Source organism: Castor canadensis, chromosome 8 (genome assembly GCF_047511655.1).
Source record: "Castor canadensis chromosome 8, mCasCan1.hap1v2, whole genome shotgun sequence".
Lineage (NCBI taxonomy): Eukaryota > Metazoa > Chordata > Mammalia > Rodentia > Castoridae > Castor > Castor canadensis.
In genome coordinates, this window is record NC_133393.1 from 2,414,112 (window position 1) to 2,430,000 (window position 15,889).

Here is a 15,889-nt window from a genome sequence, read left to right on the forward strand (position 1 = left end):
ATCAGCAAAATCACTACATTTCACAGATTCTTATTGAATTTGCATCTTTCATTAAGAATGACTCAATTGAAATGTGTATATGTATCAAAATATCATACACGGTGCCCCATAAGTATGTATAATTTTATGTTTTTATGTACCAGTTAAAAATAAGTTTAATTTTTTTAAAGTGTGGAAAAAAGAATTACTCAAATTTAGTGGGTTAAGGAAAAGTTATTGTTGAGCTGTGGTTTATAATTAGGTTATCTTTATAAATACATTTTTCCTAGAGTCAAATTCTAGGTCTACATTAACTTATACTAATTAAGTCAGTCATAAGTAGCAACTGTACACATGACACAGTGTTCAATTATTTTCACCCAATTACTTTCAAAGTAAACACATTGATTTTTTCTTTACAAGGTATTGTGTTGGACACTGGGCAAGGGTCTGAGATACAGTGCCTGATGCTGGACATCACTTCTAGGTCACTCCCAATATCGAGGCTGAAATTTTATAGTTGCCAGCTTCCTCTGTTACAGTAACTGAACTGCTGTGCTGCTTCCACTAAGAGTCACAAATGTAATTAGAGCATCAGAGGCCAGGGTGTACAAGTATACAGCCAATATGTATGTAAAAAGACAAGTTCACTCTCCACAGAGCCTATTGTAGCAGATGCAATGCTGCCATGTCAGTAATGCTTACTTTACAAAGTGATGAACAATTGCTGGGAGAAAAAAGAAGAAAAGAAAGAGAAAAATCCACTTTTATCATAGCTCCAAGCCAACTCAATGTAATTTAGATTGAAGTTGAAATGATATTTTCCAGAGAACTTACAGTTTCTGGGATGTAGACTTTGTAATCTCTCTATTAACATAGGATGATCTCTGAAACTCCTCCCAGAAGTAACAGTCCATGTTTCTACTGTGTACAAAACATTCCAAAAAGACATCATGTGAAACATGGCTCTCGCCTTCTTGGAGCTTAAGGCAGGTAGAGAAAAAAAATTTCATAATTAACATAAATGCCAAATAACGAAGTGTAGAGAAAGAATAGTTGAAAAAGCTCTAATGGAATGACTGCATCTAGCCTGGGGCCATCAGGGAAGTCTTCTGAGACAGGGTGATATTTATGCTGCAGCATAAGTACTCAGGTAATTCAGGTAATTCAGGTAATAGGTACCTGAGTACAAGGAGCAGGAAGGAGAGCATGTTCTCAGGCTGCCAGAATGCTATGAGAACCAGTGTAGAAGAGGACATGCCTGTTTTCAGAGCTCAGTATGCACCAGTTTGATCATGGTGAAGGGTTCCTGGGGTTTCATAAAGGAAGACAGACCTGGGAGTATAAGTAGGTACCAACTACACTAAAAATAATTTGTGTATACTACTTTGCAGTTGACAAAAAGCTCTGATACCATTTTATTTGAGCATCTTGGGAGGGTGCCCACCATGAGCCCTCTAAGGCAAAAACCACTTTGGTTTCTTTTCTAGCAACTATAACAAAACAGCCCCTCATTCTTCTTTCACTCTCAGGGAGAATGAAAGTCGTGGTTGTACTGTGGAGGAGCTGAAACTGTGGATGGTTTGGGGTCTTTCTGGTCACTCCAAAGCTCAGCTTTTGAAGGGCACCATGCTACTGAGGCTTCAGGGTCAGACAACCTTGGGTCATACTCAGTCTGCGGACACCATCTGTCCAGGGATTTGTGACAACTTCCTCGTGTGTTTAGTGAAGTCAGGTCAAATTCTAATGCAGAATATAATAAATTTTCAGGTAATTCATTGTGAACAAGACCACCTTGATTGGCTGTGACATGTATTACAGTACCTTGTTTACTACTTGAATTAGCATATGCTAATAGTATAAGGTTTCATTGTGATAATTCCATAGGCGTTGTATGGATATTTCCTTAACCTCCCCACTAACAGTTTTCTAAACTATTTGACATTTATGTATCTGCCTTGGAAATTCCTCTCCCGCAGTAATTACGTTAAATGTTTTTCCCTTGTTCATCTCCTCAAGCCTACCCTCCCACCCTCAGCCTAAGTCACACAGGATGTGAATGCATTAAGTATAGCACCTTAAACTCCCTTCGAACCAACTGACATCTTTACCTTCTGTCCCAATCCGGTGGAGAATTGCACTGCCCTCCGTGTGGTTGTTTTATGCTTATGTTGTGAAGTGCTTTCCTCCTGTCTTTGGAGGACATTCCACTGGTCATCTTCTCCTCCTCTATCATCAACAGCCCCTCCCTGCTGTTCTTTCCTCTTATATATAAACATCATATATGCTTCCTAATTGAAAATAACACAGAACCTCTCCATTCCACTAGCTCTACTCCTGGCAAGAAAAGTTTTCTTCCTTCCTTCCTTTTAGGAAAAGATTTTCTGAAAACTGTATTTCTTCTGTCCTATTCCTTGGCTCTCATTTACTCCTCTAGCTAATATAATCTGGCTTCTGATGCTGCTGCTTAAAATCACTTGTGATTTAGAAATCAGATACTAAATCAGATGCTTTAGTTTAACTGATATATTTGGTATTTGATACCGTTGGCCACTGATTCATTCTTGGAACTTCCTTTTCAGTTTTTGGATAACACCCTTTTAATGTCTCCTCCGAGTCTTTTCCTGGCTCTGGCTCCCTTGGTTCCTGCTCTGGATCTTCTTCTGCTTATATGTTGTCTTGGGCTTAACAGCTTTATTGAGATGTAATGTACACACTATACAATTCATCCACTTAAAGTGTATAATTAAGTGCTCTGTAGTATATTCACAGGGTTGTGTAATCATCAACACAGCTAATTTTCATTTTTCATCACCCCTCCCCCACCACCCTAGTCCCTTCCTTCCTTCATCCTTCAGCCTTAGGCTTCTACTAATCTACTTTCTGACTTAGATTTGCTGGGCCTCATTTATTTCTGCCCAGGTTTTGCTTGTGGAATTTCATCATGCTTATTGTTTTATCCCCTCAGCTGCCCTCATATTGTTTACTCTAAGATTGGTATCTGAAATTGACACTGTACACCAGAGTCAGCTAGTTTTTCCTCATTTTCATGTAGATGTCCTGTAAGTATTTCAAACTCATGTGTCTGAAGCTGAATTCACCATTCCTTCACCATATCTACTGCATTTTGGAGACAGATATCACCCTTAGCTCTGTACCCACTCCTCTCATAGTTGCTCAAACTAGAAACCTAAGAGAAATGACGGCCTGCTTTCTCATCCATCCTTAGTCTATCTTAGTTTTTAAAATATCTCTGGGCTCTCTTCCTTACTATCCTCATTGCTGTTTCCTTGGTTCAAACTCTATAATAAGCCTCTGGGCAAGTCCCTGCATCCTCCCTTCAATCTATCCACACTAACTTTATAGGGGTCATTCTAATACACAAATTCTTAAGACTTATCAGTCATGGAGGAATTCAGATTCAAGTACTAGAATACCCAACATAAAAAGGTTATTAATAAACATGAATGTCCTTTCATAGAAAGAATTCTAGAGATAGCTGCAGGCTTTGCTTGCTCTCTACCATGTCATTGCTGGTACATTTGGGGCAATGTTGGTCTTTCCCTCAAAATTGCAAGATGGCTGGCATGGCTCTGGATGTCATGCCCCAATTCAAGGAAGGAGGAGAAGGGGCTGAGCCAACAGGAATATAAACCAGGACATCAGAAGCTTTGCCGGGAGCTTTCTGTTAGAGTTCTGCTTGCCCTTCGTTGGCTGCACCTGGGCTCACGTCCCAAGGCCAGCAGAGGATCCTGTGATTCCAGCCTCGCTGTTCCTTAGCATCTGCAGTAGGGCAGTCAAGGGAGAAAGGGCTGAGCACACCATGTTACTCCCCTACTTGAAACCCTTCAGTAGCTTCCACTTCCTTCAAGGTAACAAGGTTCATCCTTCTTAATACAACATCAAAGGGACCCCTATTCTCATAGTGACCCCTTGGGATAGGTCTACTATACTATTTGGCCACACTTGTAATTCTCCAAATGGCCCTTGGCCTTTTAGGGTTATTGCTTTTGTCCATGTTACTTCCATTTGAGAAAACCTCTTTCCTTTCTTTTCCTCTTTTTCCTTTTCCCACCTATCTCAACAGACATAAAGGCACTTAAGCACAAAAGACTAACATGTGCCCTTTCTTCAAAACCTATCTCCTTGAAGAAACTTTCTTGGCTCCCTCCTCATAAGAGTTGGGCTCATGAGACTGTGAGAGCCTTGAAGGCAGTCTAAATTCTCACTTCCTGATTCAGGATCTTGAACCTAGTGAAACTCAGTTAAGTGTTTGCTGAATGAACTTTTCTGTAATTTTTAATTCTTATGGACTTTGTAACTTTCCAAATATTCTGCCTCTTTCTTTTCCCTACAGAGAGAGAGAGACACTTGTCACTTTTTATTTTAGACATACAATTATGCCTTAACATCCTGTGTTTAATTTTAGGGTATACAGACTCAGGTACTTTTTAAAAGTGTGTTGAAAATCTCCCCTGGCATTTCCCCCCAGATTTTACTTGACCTGGAATAAGAATCTGGGTTTAAGACCATTAAGAGTTATAGTGGGCATGTCCCCTGGCATTTTTAAAGAGTGAGGGTACGGTTTGTTAACATTCGAACTTCCTTAACACATGCACAATCTGGCAGTTTTGCTGGTGTTTAACTAGACCTAGGACAGGATTGCTTGCTGGGGCTTAGCAACACATAGCACTAATTAAATTACTGAATAAATGGAATACCAAACAAAATGCACTCAAATGCTTTCTGAAAATACCAATTTAACAGATTGGAGGCATGGCTCAAGCAGTGGAGAGCCTGCCTAGCAAGCTTAAGGCCCTAAGCTTAAACCCCAGTACTGCAAAAAAAAAAAAAAAAAAAAAAAAAAAAAAAAGAAAAGGCATTTCTATTCAAGTTAATGAAAAACAGAAAGGCAGATATGCTAGTTTAAAATAATTGGCTGATTTTATGCAGTATTTTTATCTTTTAGCCCACATGTGATTATTAAATGATAGAAAATGTCAAATACATCTAATATCTAGTACAATCAACTCTACGGAAGAAGAAATAAACTTGTACTGCCTCCATGTTTTATACCCGCCCACTCAAGCAGTCTAATTTGAAGTGGACAAAGCCTGTGACTTTCCTCACTGGACAAGAGCTCAGGAGTAATGTTGCTTTGCTATTAAAATCTGTATTTCTGAGCCATCGTGAGCATTGAGTGGAGCCCAGTGCACATTGTGACGTCTATTCAGCAACAGCAAAAGCACTGCATTAAAACTATCACATTCCAGGAGTTAAATCTGGTCAGCCACGTTCACGGGTGTTTCTTCCACTGTGGTATTGTCAGAAGTCTCAGTGTCACAAAGAATCACCTTTGCTCCCAAATTGACCTCCTCTGCCAACTCTGTGAACACATTGCCATGATTAGTAGGCAAATCATAGTTTATAACCAAAGACACTATTACACTTCAATGCCAAGAGCCAACTGGTCAGTAGTGGTCAGAACTTGGATCAGACCCCAATTGGAATTTCCTCATTATGACCTCTCTCTCCTCTGGTCCATGTCACCATGAAGAGAAGAGACTGTGAGCTTTCTTGGTATGCATTTTCTCAGTGACCCAGTCTACCTCATGACTTGTTTTGAGAAAAATAACAGCTTGTTTAACAGGTCCTTGTCCTGTACAGGTCACAAAGTATACAACGTCCATTCTTCCTTTCAGCATTTATGTAAAACTGATTTCTCCAGGGTCAACTCTTCCTTCTTTTCCAACACACCAGTGGGCATTGAGGCAGAAACAAACACAACCTGAATCCTTGTATTTAATTTTTGGAAAATCTCACAGATTTGATCCCTAAATCCTCTGCTCAGTACTTCATCTGCTTCATCCAAAACAAGCATTTTGATCCATTTGAGAGAGAGCGCACCTCTGTTTAACATACCGGCCACTCTCCAGCAAGGTGTGGATCAGTCTGCAACTTTTGCATTTCATTTCAAATATTTCTTCCACCAATGCAGTCATAAGTTTGCTCCCAGACATTGTCCAAGTGCCAGGGTTACCTTTTGGACCTTTATTTATTTGGAAACTGGGTATCACTATGCAGTCCAGACTGACCTCCACTTGCCTGCCTTAGCCTCTCAGGTGTGACATTGCAGGCATGTTCCACCATTCCCAGCAGGATCTTTAATAAGGAATAATAACCTTCTGCTGAACAGCTGAAGGCTTCTGGAAACTGTAAGTGCAGATGCCCCAAAGAAGGGACTCCTTTCAATTTATATCATCAAGGTCATCAGTGACTCATTCCAGTTGTTCTGGAGACACTACTGGGCCCATTCACTCTGGGCTGCCTTGTTCTCCCTTATAATCATTCACAGAGCCTCCAGACTTGACCCAAAGAACCACTCAGCACATGATTGAAAGGTCCTGGCAATTTCGTTTTATTAAAAGGATTTTCATACTTCTAGGGTTTGGGCTGGAAGTTTTAATATTTAACGTTTTTATTTCAATTTGCAATCTAAAAAACTCTATATACACATATATTGACTTATACATTGATATACTTTGTAACCAGTTTAACTTGTAGCCAGAATCATTGTCCAGTTCCAATTCCTGAATCTCTGTTGTTTTCCAGTCATATTGGTGCCAAAGGGGTATGTATTGTGCCATGCATGATTTTAGTGAAACAGCCAGCGTCAATTCTTAGGTGTAATATGTGTTCATGCTAGGTGAGGGCCAAATGGTGTGCTTTGGTAACCTGTTCAACAAATTTTGAGAAACGATGGTGCATTTGCGTGAAGAATATCAGAAATAGCAAGTGTCCAGGTGATGTGAAATGCACCTCTAAATTCCTCTAAATTTATTCCTCTAAATTTCTTTAAAATGCATTTAATTGTTTAAAGCAGAAATTAAAACATTGCCTTCTGGTCTTATAATGTGAATGGATATTTGATGACTACCGTGTAGAAAATGATGGGGGAGTAAATGAAATTCCTCTGTGATTGCAAGGTTTCGGTTTTACCACTGAGATACAACGGAAAGTTAAAGGTGCATATTTTAACTCCCAGAGAGGCCAATAGAAAGTAATGTCAAACCAATAGATAAATCCAAGTAGAATTCTAAAACATGCCCAAATGATTTGAAGTAATCAGGAAAGAGTGCACACAGAAACAAATCAGAGGAGAGAGCCAAGTGTTCTGTGCACACCTGTGAGCCCGGCTACTTGGGAGGCTGATTCCAGAGGATTGTTTGCACCCATGAGTTAGAAAGGGAATGTTAGTGGGGGGAGGGAAGGAGGGAGGATGGAGAGCTATAGATAGAGATATATAGATGAGTTATTTACATAAAGATTAGAAATTTCCCTTTATATCTCTCGAGGCTTTCTTTGCTCACTGTCCTTCCAAACTGGCCAAACCATTTTCATTGTTTTGCACTTATTTTGTAAATTTATCTGTTATACATGTGTAAAGAGTTCTCTTCAAATAAAATTATATAAGTAAGCCGATAGAACTATAATGAAAATGTTTTCAATCATAATATAGAAAGTGCGGTAATCTTAGAACTGTCACAGCAATGTTTCACACACTTAGAGTGAGAGAAAACTTTTTAAATGAAAAAAATTCCCATAGATACATGTATCTATAAATATTTTAAAAAACCACTTTTACTGTGATATAAGGTACATCCAATAAACTGCACCTATTAAGGAGCCATTCTTATAGTGTGATTCCTGAACTCATGGGAGCCATGAGATTCCTTCCTCAAGAGCTATTAAAATAATCCTAAAGCCATCTTGGTTTCGACAGACATCTTGTGTCAATTTTGACAAGCTGTACTTTTCAAGGAATTTTTCTATTTTATCTAAGTTCCCACAACTTTCAGCATAAAGGTGCTTAGTGTATTCTTTTTGGCTTGTAGTGTCTGTGGGTGCCATAGTTAGAACCTCTTTCATCTGTCATCCAGTGATCTGCCAGTACAGCTGGAAGTTTGCCAACTCTGTTGATCTTTTCAAAGAACCCTTGGCTTTGCTTCCTCTGCTGCGTCTCTTCCGTGCTCCATCCGTGCCTCCTCTCATCTGTATTTCCTTCTGTCTACTTACTCTGTTTGCTTTGCTTTTCCCCCAGCTTCTTAATGCTGAGCTTGTGCTGACTGATTTTGATTTTAGGTCTTTCTTCTTTTCTATTATAAGCAGCTAAATTTCCATGTTTCCTTCTAAACACTGCTTTGGCTACATGCCACAATTTTAAGATACTGTGTTTTCATTATCATTTAGTTTAGAATGTTTTCTAATCTCATTTATGGACTATTTTGATGCATGAATGATTTAGAAGTATGTTACTTAATTTATAAATATTTAAGGTTTTCCTAGAGTTATTACTGGTTCCTAATTTAACTGTTATGATCAGAAAATTCTTCTGTATGGCTTCAATCTTTTAAGCTTATGGTGGTTTTTGCTAAGGCCCAGAACACACTCTTTTTTGTGAGTGATGTTTGGGAAATACCACCCAGGTTAAGACAGCTGCTGGGTTATTTAGGAAGCCACTCTTGAATTTCTGTCTGGACGGTCCATCAACTGCTGAAAGATGAATGTTTATAAACTTTTTGATCACCAACTATTACACAGCATTGTCTGTTTCTCCATTTGTTTTTTTTCCTTTTTTTAAATTGTTTTATTATTCATAAGTGCATACAATGCTTGGGTCATTTCTCCCCCCTCTCCATTTGTTTTTGATGGTGTTTATGTTTTTTAATTTTTTGAGGCAGGGTCTCACTCTGTAGCCCAGACTTGCCTCTAGCTCTTGATCTTCCAGCCTCAGTCTCCTGAGTGCTAGGATTACAGGCATGCCCCACCATACCTAGCTGCTCTATATATTTCGAGCCTGTTATTAGACACACACATACTTATGATTATATCTTCCTCAACAATTATCCCTTTCAGCCTATGGAATATCCTTTGTTACCTCTATTAATATTACTTGCTTGTTACCTATTCAGACATACTATTATCACCACTCAGTCATCTCCTGTTTGTTTGCATCCTTTATGCTTTTCCATTCTTTCCCTTTCAACCTGTGTCTTTATCCTCAAAGTGCATCTCTTGTAAACACATATGCACAAAATTGCTATTTATCTACTCTAATAATCTCTCTCTCTCTCTCTCTCTCTCTCTCTCTGTCTGTCTTGCAGGACTGAGGTTTGAAGTCAGGGTTTCACATTTGCTAGGCAGGTGCTGTGCCACTTGAACCACAACCCAGTCCTTTTTGCTTCAGTTATTTTTCATTTTTGCCTTCTTTCCCTTCCCTCCCTCCCTCCCTCCCTTCCTGCTTCCCAAACTCCCTTTCTTTCTCCCTCCCTCCCTGTCTTTCTTCATACCTTTGAACTGGTCTAACACTTAAGATCTTGAATTGTGATCTTAATTGAATCTTAAGTTGTTCTCCCTCTCTGACCACACTCTCTGGCCTTTGCACCTCCTCCTGGCTCTCAGTGAGTGAGTGACTCAGCTTTTCATCACTACAAGAAATGCCCTAGGTAACAACTTCTGAAGAGATAAGGGTTGTCTTAGCTAGCCTTCTGCAAGTTTCAGTCCCTGATCAGTTGGCCCTGTTGCTTTGAGCCTGTGACAGCAGTGCAAAACTGCTCTCCTCATGACTGGGAAGTGAAAGAGACAGATGAGGAAAAGACCAGGGTCCCACTGTCCCCTTTGAGGACACGCCCAAATGATCTAAGACCTCCCACTAGGTCCCATATTGTCTTCAAGTTTTCACCACCTTGATAACCTACCTTTTTCAGGACAGGATTGAGTCTTCTCTGGGTTCCAGCCTATCAGCATCTTCTGGCTTTATTTAACTTGCCTTTCTACTCAGGATGATCCTTTGATCACCGTGCAGAGAAACTGTCACTCATGCAGTTACTTCTGCAACAGGGACTTTGCCAGACGTGGCTCATCTTGTGCTTTTCTATTCTTGTGCCTAGGAGGCCTGCCTTTCTTGGGCAACTACCCAAAACTCATCCAGTCGGTATACTGTCTTCTCTAGCAGTCATCACTATCAGTTAGCATCTGTTCTGGAACAAACCACTGCAAACTTAGTGGCTGAAAACAGTAACCATTTAACTCACACTTCTGAACATGGCACTTGTTCTGGTCTGGGTCAGGCGTGGCTCATCATGGCAGGCGCTCTCCATGCACTGTTTGTCCTTCCTACACCTGTTCGCTTGTCTTCCCGGCACTCAACCCAGGTTGGTCCACATGTGGTTAGATTTGGGCTCAGAGATAAGGAAGCACTGAGGCCCTGGGCTCCTGAACTTTTCCTGCTGTTTTCCTCAGACAGTCTTTTCTCATTTCTTGGTTTTCATATACATCGAAATTACTTCCATCTGAAATCGTAGAGCCAACTTAATTTTTCAAAACTTCTATTGAGGTACACATTCCATCTTTAGAATATTCCCACGAGCCCCATGCAGTCACTTCTCTGCTTTTGATGTCTAGGCAGACGTGCCTTTTCTGGACATTGCATGTGGGTGGCATCCTGTGTAGTCCTTTGCATCTGGCTTCTTCCATGTAGCCCAGTGTTTTGGGGTCATTCATGCTGAAAGGTGTGTTTCATTGCTGACAGTATTTTGTTTGATGAGTACACCATTTTTTTTTTTTTCATTTTTATCCCATCCTTTTAAATTTATTGCTCTGAATATATTGATATTTGTATAATATATTTTCACAGCAGTTTTTTTTTTGTTTTTTGTTTTTATTGTTTTATTATACATATGTGCATACAAGGCTTGGTTCATTTCTCCCCCCTGCCCCCACCCCCTCCCTTACCACCCACTCCTCCCCCTCCCTCTCCCACCCCCTCAATACCCAGCAGAAACTATTTTGCCCTTATCTCTAATTTTGTTGTAGAGAGAGTATAAGCAATAATAGGAAGGAACAAGGGTTTTTACTGGTTGAGATAAGAATAGCTATACAGGGAGTTGACTCACATTAATTTCCTGTGCGTGTGTGTTACCTTCTAGGTTAATTCTTTTTGATCTAACCTTTTCTCTAGTACCTGTTCCCCTTTTCCTATTGGCCTCAGTTGCTTTAAGGTATCTGCTTTAGTTTCTCTGTGTTAAGGGGAACAAATGCTGGCTAGTTTTTCAGGTGTCTTACCTATCCTCACCCCTCCCTTGTGTGCTCTCGCTTTTATCATGTGCTCAAAGTCCAATCCCATTGTTGTGTTTGCCCTTGATCTAATGTCCATATATGAGGGAGAACATACGATTTTTGGTCTTTTGGGCCAGGCTAACCTCACTCAGAATGATGTTCTCCAATTCCATCCATTTACCAGCGAATGATAACATTTCGTTCTTCATGGCTGCATAGAATTCCATTGTGTATAGATACCACATTTTCTTAATCCATTCGTCAGTAGTGGGGCATCTTGGCTGTTTCCATAACTTGGCTATTGTGAATAGTGCCGCAATAAACATGGGTGTGCAGGTGCCTCTGGAGTAACCTGGAGTACACCATTCTTTATCTAGTGACCAGTTGATGGACATAGGAATTTCCTCACAACTTTTACCTATTATAAATAATACCGCTATGAATATTTGCTTAAAATCTTTGTGTGGACATGTTTTCATTTCTATTGGGCAGATACCTAAGAGTGAAACTGTTACATTATATGACAAGTTTGTTTAAATTTTCAAGAAATTGTCAAACTTTTCTGTAGTGGCTGTAAAATTTAATATTCCTACCAGAATTCCAGTTTCTCCAAATTTACACAGTATTTGTTATTTTCTGTCTTTTCTTTTGCAACCCAGTCTGGCCTTGAGCTCTCAATTCTCCTGTCTCAGCCTTCTGTATATTGGGATTATAGTCATGTGCTACACACCCAACTCGTTCCTTTATTGATGATAGCCACTCTAGTGAGTCTATCGGTATTCCTGTAGTTTTGATTTGCATTTCCCCAGTGATTGGACATTGAATATCTCTTCATGTGCTTATTAAACTGTTAATGTCCATCTTTCGTTCAAATATTTGCCCATTTTAAGTTGAGTTCTTTGTCTACTTACTGAATTGTGAGAGTGTTTTGTACATTCTGGGTACAGTCCTTCGATTTGCAAATGTTTTCCTATGGTCTGTGATTTTTGTTTCCGTTTACTTAATGATATTTCTTAAGGTAAAAAGTTTTAAATTTTTATTAAGTCCACTGTATCTTTTATTGCCCTTATAGATTATGCTTTTGGTATCATGTATAAGAACTCCTGCCTCCTGAAATTTCCTGTTACTTGTTTGGGTCTGCAAGTAGTCAGAGATCGACTTTGAGTTTTTATTTTATGAGTTTGTGAATTGCTGTCAAATATCTGGTAGTGTTCTTCAGTGAAGAGGCTGGGGCTGGTGTTTGCTCGAGTGTCAGTTCAGATCTGTACTTCTCCATGCCTTTCTGGGTTTGTTTTCCCTCTGGAGTCCCGTTGGTCATTCATGTCTCTCTAGGAATTCAGCCCTTCCATCTGAGTTCTCTAATTTGCTGACCTGCAGTTGTTCACAGCATCCCCCTCTGACCCCCCAGACTTCTGTGGGGCTGGTAGTGGTTTTGCACTCTCTTTCTGCTGTCTAGCCTGAACATTGGACTTCTGTTTTTCTGTCCTGTGTGACCCTGTTAGGTCTGTGCCAAGAGGCAGAGATGAAGATGGAAACAAAGCGCTAGGAATTTGCCCTGCTCCCTGGGGATGTAAAGGGAGTTTCGACTTCTGGAACCTGCTTCTGGTATTATTTAAGGGCTGGAGCTTGAGAGAACTAAGAGAAGAAAAGAGGGGAGACTGTGCACTTTCTGAGTCTTAAAAGTTCCTTTTCTTACTCACAAAGCAAGAATTAGGATACTTCTCGATCTCTCTCTCTCTCTCTCCCTCTCTCTCTCTCTCTCTCTCTCTCCCTCTCTCCCTCTCTCTCTCTCTCTCTCTCTCTCTCTCTCTCTCTCTCTCTCTCTCTCTCTCTCTCTCTCTCTCTCTTCTCTTCTCTTCTCTTCTCTTCTCTCCTTCAGATGGGGATGCTGGAGGTCAGAAGGGCAAACCCACCTAAGATCTGATGTCCTTTGAATCAAATCTTCATCCACCTGGTACTATTTACTTGTTGCTCAGTGCATCTGTCCAGTCATTCCACCTTATTGAACCGGGGCCTCATGCTTCTAGCAAATGCTCTACCACCTGAGCCCCACCCCAGGCCTTTTTCATTTGATGTTGAGACATGGTCTTGCTAAGTTGCCCAGCATGACTCCAACTTACTGTCCTTCTGCCTCCCTCTCCAGTAGCTGGGATTACACAACCACTACACCAGACCAATTGTTTTTCCCTTTTTATTTATTTAATCTGTTGGAAGCTCTTGTAGCATTTTGCCATCTTACAGGAGGGTGCTGGCAAGGATGTGTATTACTGCAGGTAACTCACAATCCTGAAATTTCATTTATTTTATCATTGGAAATTTTTTGAGGAATTAAACCTCAACACATTTCTTATTTGGAAAGGTTCTTTGTTCTGTCAGTCTCATTCTCTACACTACCTAGAGTTCCCTGAAATCTGAAAACCACACAGATTGAGCTTAAGGAACTACCTGCAGATCTCAGAGCTGGAAATGTTCAGCTCATCACGTTCCTGGTGAGCTCACAGAGAGAGTAGCCCTCTTATACAGAGCAGAGTAAGCAGTAGACCGCTAACAAGTCTTAAACAGCTGACTTAAGATAATAATATGCAATAATTTAAAATTGTTAACTAGGTAATGTCTTGTTACTCCCCACTCTGCCATGGACTGCCTGGAGGAGGCAGCGGGCAGTTGCACATGTTGCAGACTGATCTAGAATGTTGTTGCTCCTTTTTTGGAAGCAGCTCCTGTAGGACATCCAAGGTGAATCCCAAATATGTCCTCCAAATTTGGTAAAATAGTCCAGCTTTCTTTTTAAGTGATGTAATCACAAATATAAACTTAAAGACATTTAAGTGAAAATAACTAGGTCTCATTTCTACTACTCTGAAGTTGTCTGTGGGATCTTTGGGGGAATTCTGGAAGTCTTTTGGAAGCTATGGTCCTATTTCTAGAAAAATTCAGAGAGGTTTATAGGAATATACTTTTGCACACACTTTCAGGGGCCTCAGAACGCCCATCTGTGGATACCTAGGGCACAGAAAGGCCAAAGTTCTTATGGTAAGGTGATGAGACTATTGAGCTAAGGGTGGGATTCATGGGGGTGCTGGGGATTGAACCCAGGACCTGGTGCATGCTAGGCAAGTGCTCTACCACTGAGCTACACACCAGCCCTTGAATTGTTTAAAAAAGTCTCTACCAGGTAAAATTTTGTCTTGGGAAATGCCTTTGGTTGGGCAAGTTGAGCTTTTGTTTCTGCTGTGTTTAGGTCTGTGATGGTGTAGATTATGTTCTATTAATTACCTATGATATTTGGGTAAAGCATAATTGACAGAGTTGTCCACAAGCCAGGATCTGCACCTTAAAATTCCAGCCCAGGTCCTTTCCCAGCAGTGGGAGGAGGTATCTTCAAGGCTCATGGATTCCAAGTTTGTGTGTTTCAGTAATGAAGACAGGCATATTTAGGAAGGACCCTTGGGAGGTGTTCCTCTATGTCTTCTCCATGCAGTGATTGGACCACGTGGGGAGGGCGTGGTGTAGTGGAGTGGATCCTGACTTAGGTATTAAAAGAGCTGAGGTTAAGCTCTTAGCATACCTGTGTTAAGTCACTTAAGATTGCTGATGCTCAGTGTCTCTTTTGTTAAACTAGACACTGGTTTTTTTTTTTTTTTTCATTTTTCTTTTATTATTCATATGTGCATACAAGGCTTGGTTCATTTCTCCCCCCTGCCCCCACCCCCTCCCTTACCACCCGCTCCGCCCCCTCCCGCTCCCCCCCCTCAATACCCAGCAGAAACTATTTTGCCCTTATCCTAGACACTGTTTCTATCTTTTTGCAGGCCTTGTTGATCACCAGTGAAATAACATATGCCATTTTTTTCTGTGTAAGTCTATCAAAGTCTCCACAGCATAGTAACTAAGACAAAGTGGAACCTTTGTTCATTCACACATGCATTCACTCATTTGTCAATTCCCGTAGTCTAACATGCACCGAGCATCTCAGCCTCCTGGTCTACCTTCCGCACCTGGCTAGAAATATGGTCCTTCTGTCTCTCCAGTGCTTTTCAGAATCTATTCATCTTGTATGCAAAAGAGAGAGATAAAAGGAAATTGAGTGATCTGAAATAAGAAATGAAATATGTGTAATGCTTAAGCTGGAAAAATGAGTGGTATATATATTAGTTTTTGAAGTGATAGTAAGTGGGAGCACTTCAGCCATGCAGCCTGAAACCCAGAAAGACAGAGAAAGGAAAGAAGAGAGGAGAGAGAAGAGAAGAGAAGAGAAGAGAAGAGAAAGAGAGAGAGAGAGAGAGAGAGAGAGAGAGAGAGAGAGAGAGAGAGAGATCGAGAAGTATCCTAATTCTTGCTTTGTGAGTAAGAAAAGGAACTTTTAAGACTCAGAAAGTGCACAGTCTCCCCTCTTTTCTTCTCTTAGTTCGCTCAAGCTCCAGCCCTTAAATAATACCAGAAGCAGGTTCCAGAAGTCGAAACTCCCTTTACATCCCCAGGGAGCAGGGCAAATTCCTAGCGCTTTGTTTCCATCTTCATCTCTGCCTCTTGGCACAGACCTAACAGGGTCACACAGGACAGAAAAACAGAAGTCCAATGTTCAGGCTAGACAGCAGAAAGAGAGTGCAAAACCACTACCAGCCCCACAGAAGTCTGGGGGGTCAGATGGGGATGCTGGAGGTCCGAAGGGCAAACCCACCTAAGATCTGATGTCCTTTGAATCAAATCTTCATCCACCTGGTACTATTTACTTGTTGTTCAATGCATCTGTCCAGTCATTCCACCTTATTGAACCAGGGCCTCATGCTTC

At 40.7% G+C, this 15,889-nt stretch overlaps 1 protein-coding gene and 1 pseudogene across 18 annotated transcripts in view; one reads left to right on the forward strand and one right to left on the reverse strand.

Moving 5' to 3' along the window:
• Dst (dystonin) overlaps window positions 1-15,889 on the forward strand; it is a 410,574-nt gene that overhangs the window by 4,574 nt on the left and 390,111 nt on the right. The window lies entirely within an intron of this gene.
• Window positions 5,256-8,031, reverse strand: LOC109684454 (eukaryotic initiation factor 4A-II-like; annotated as a pseudogene).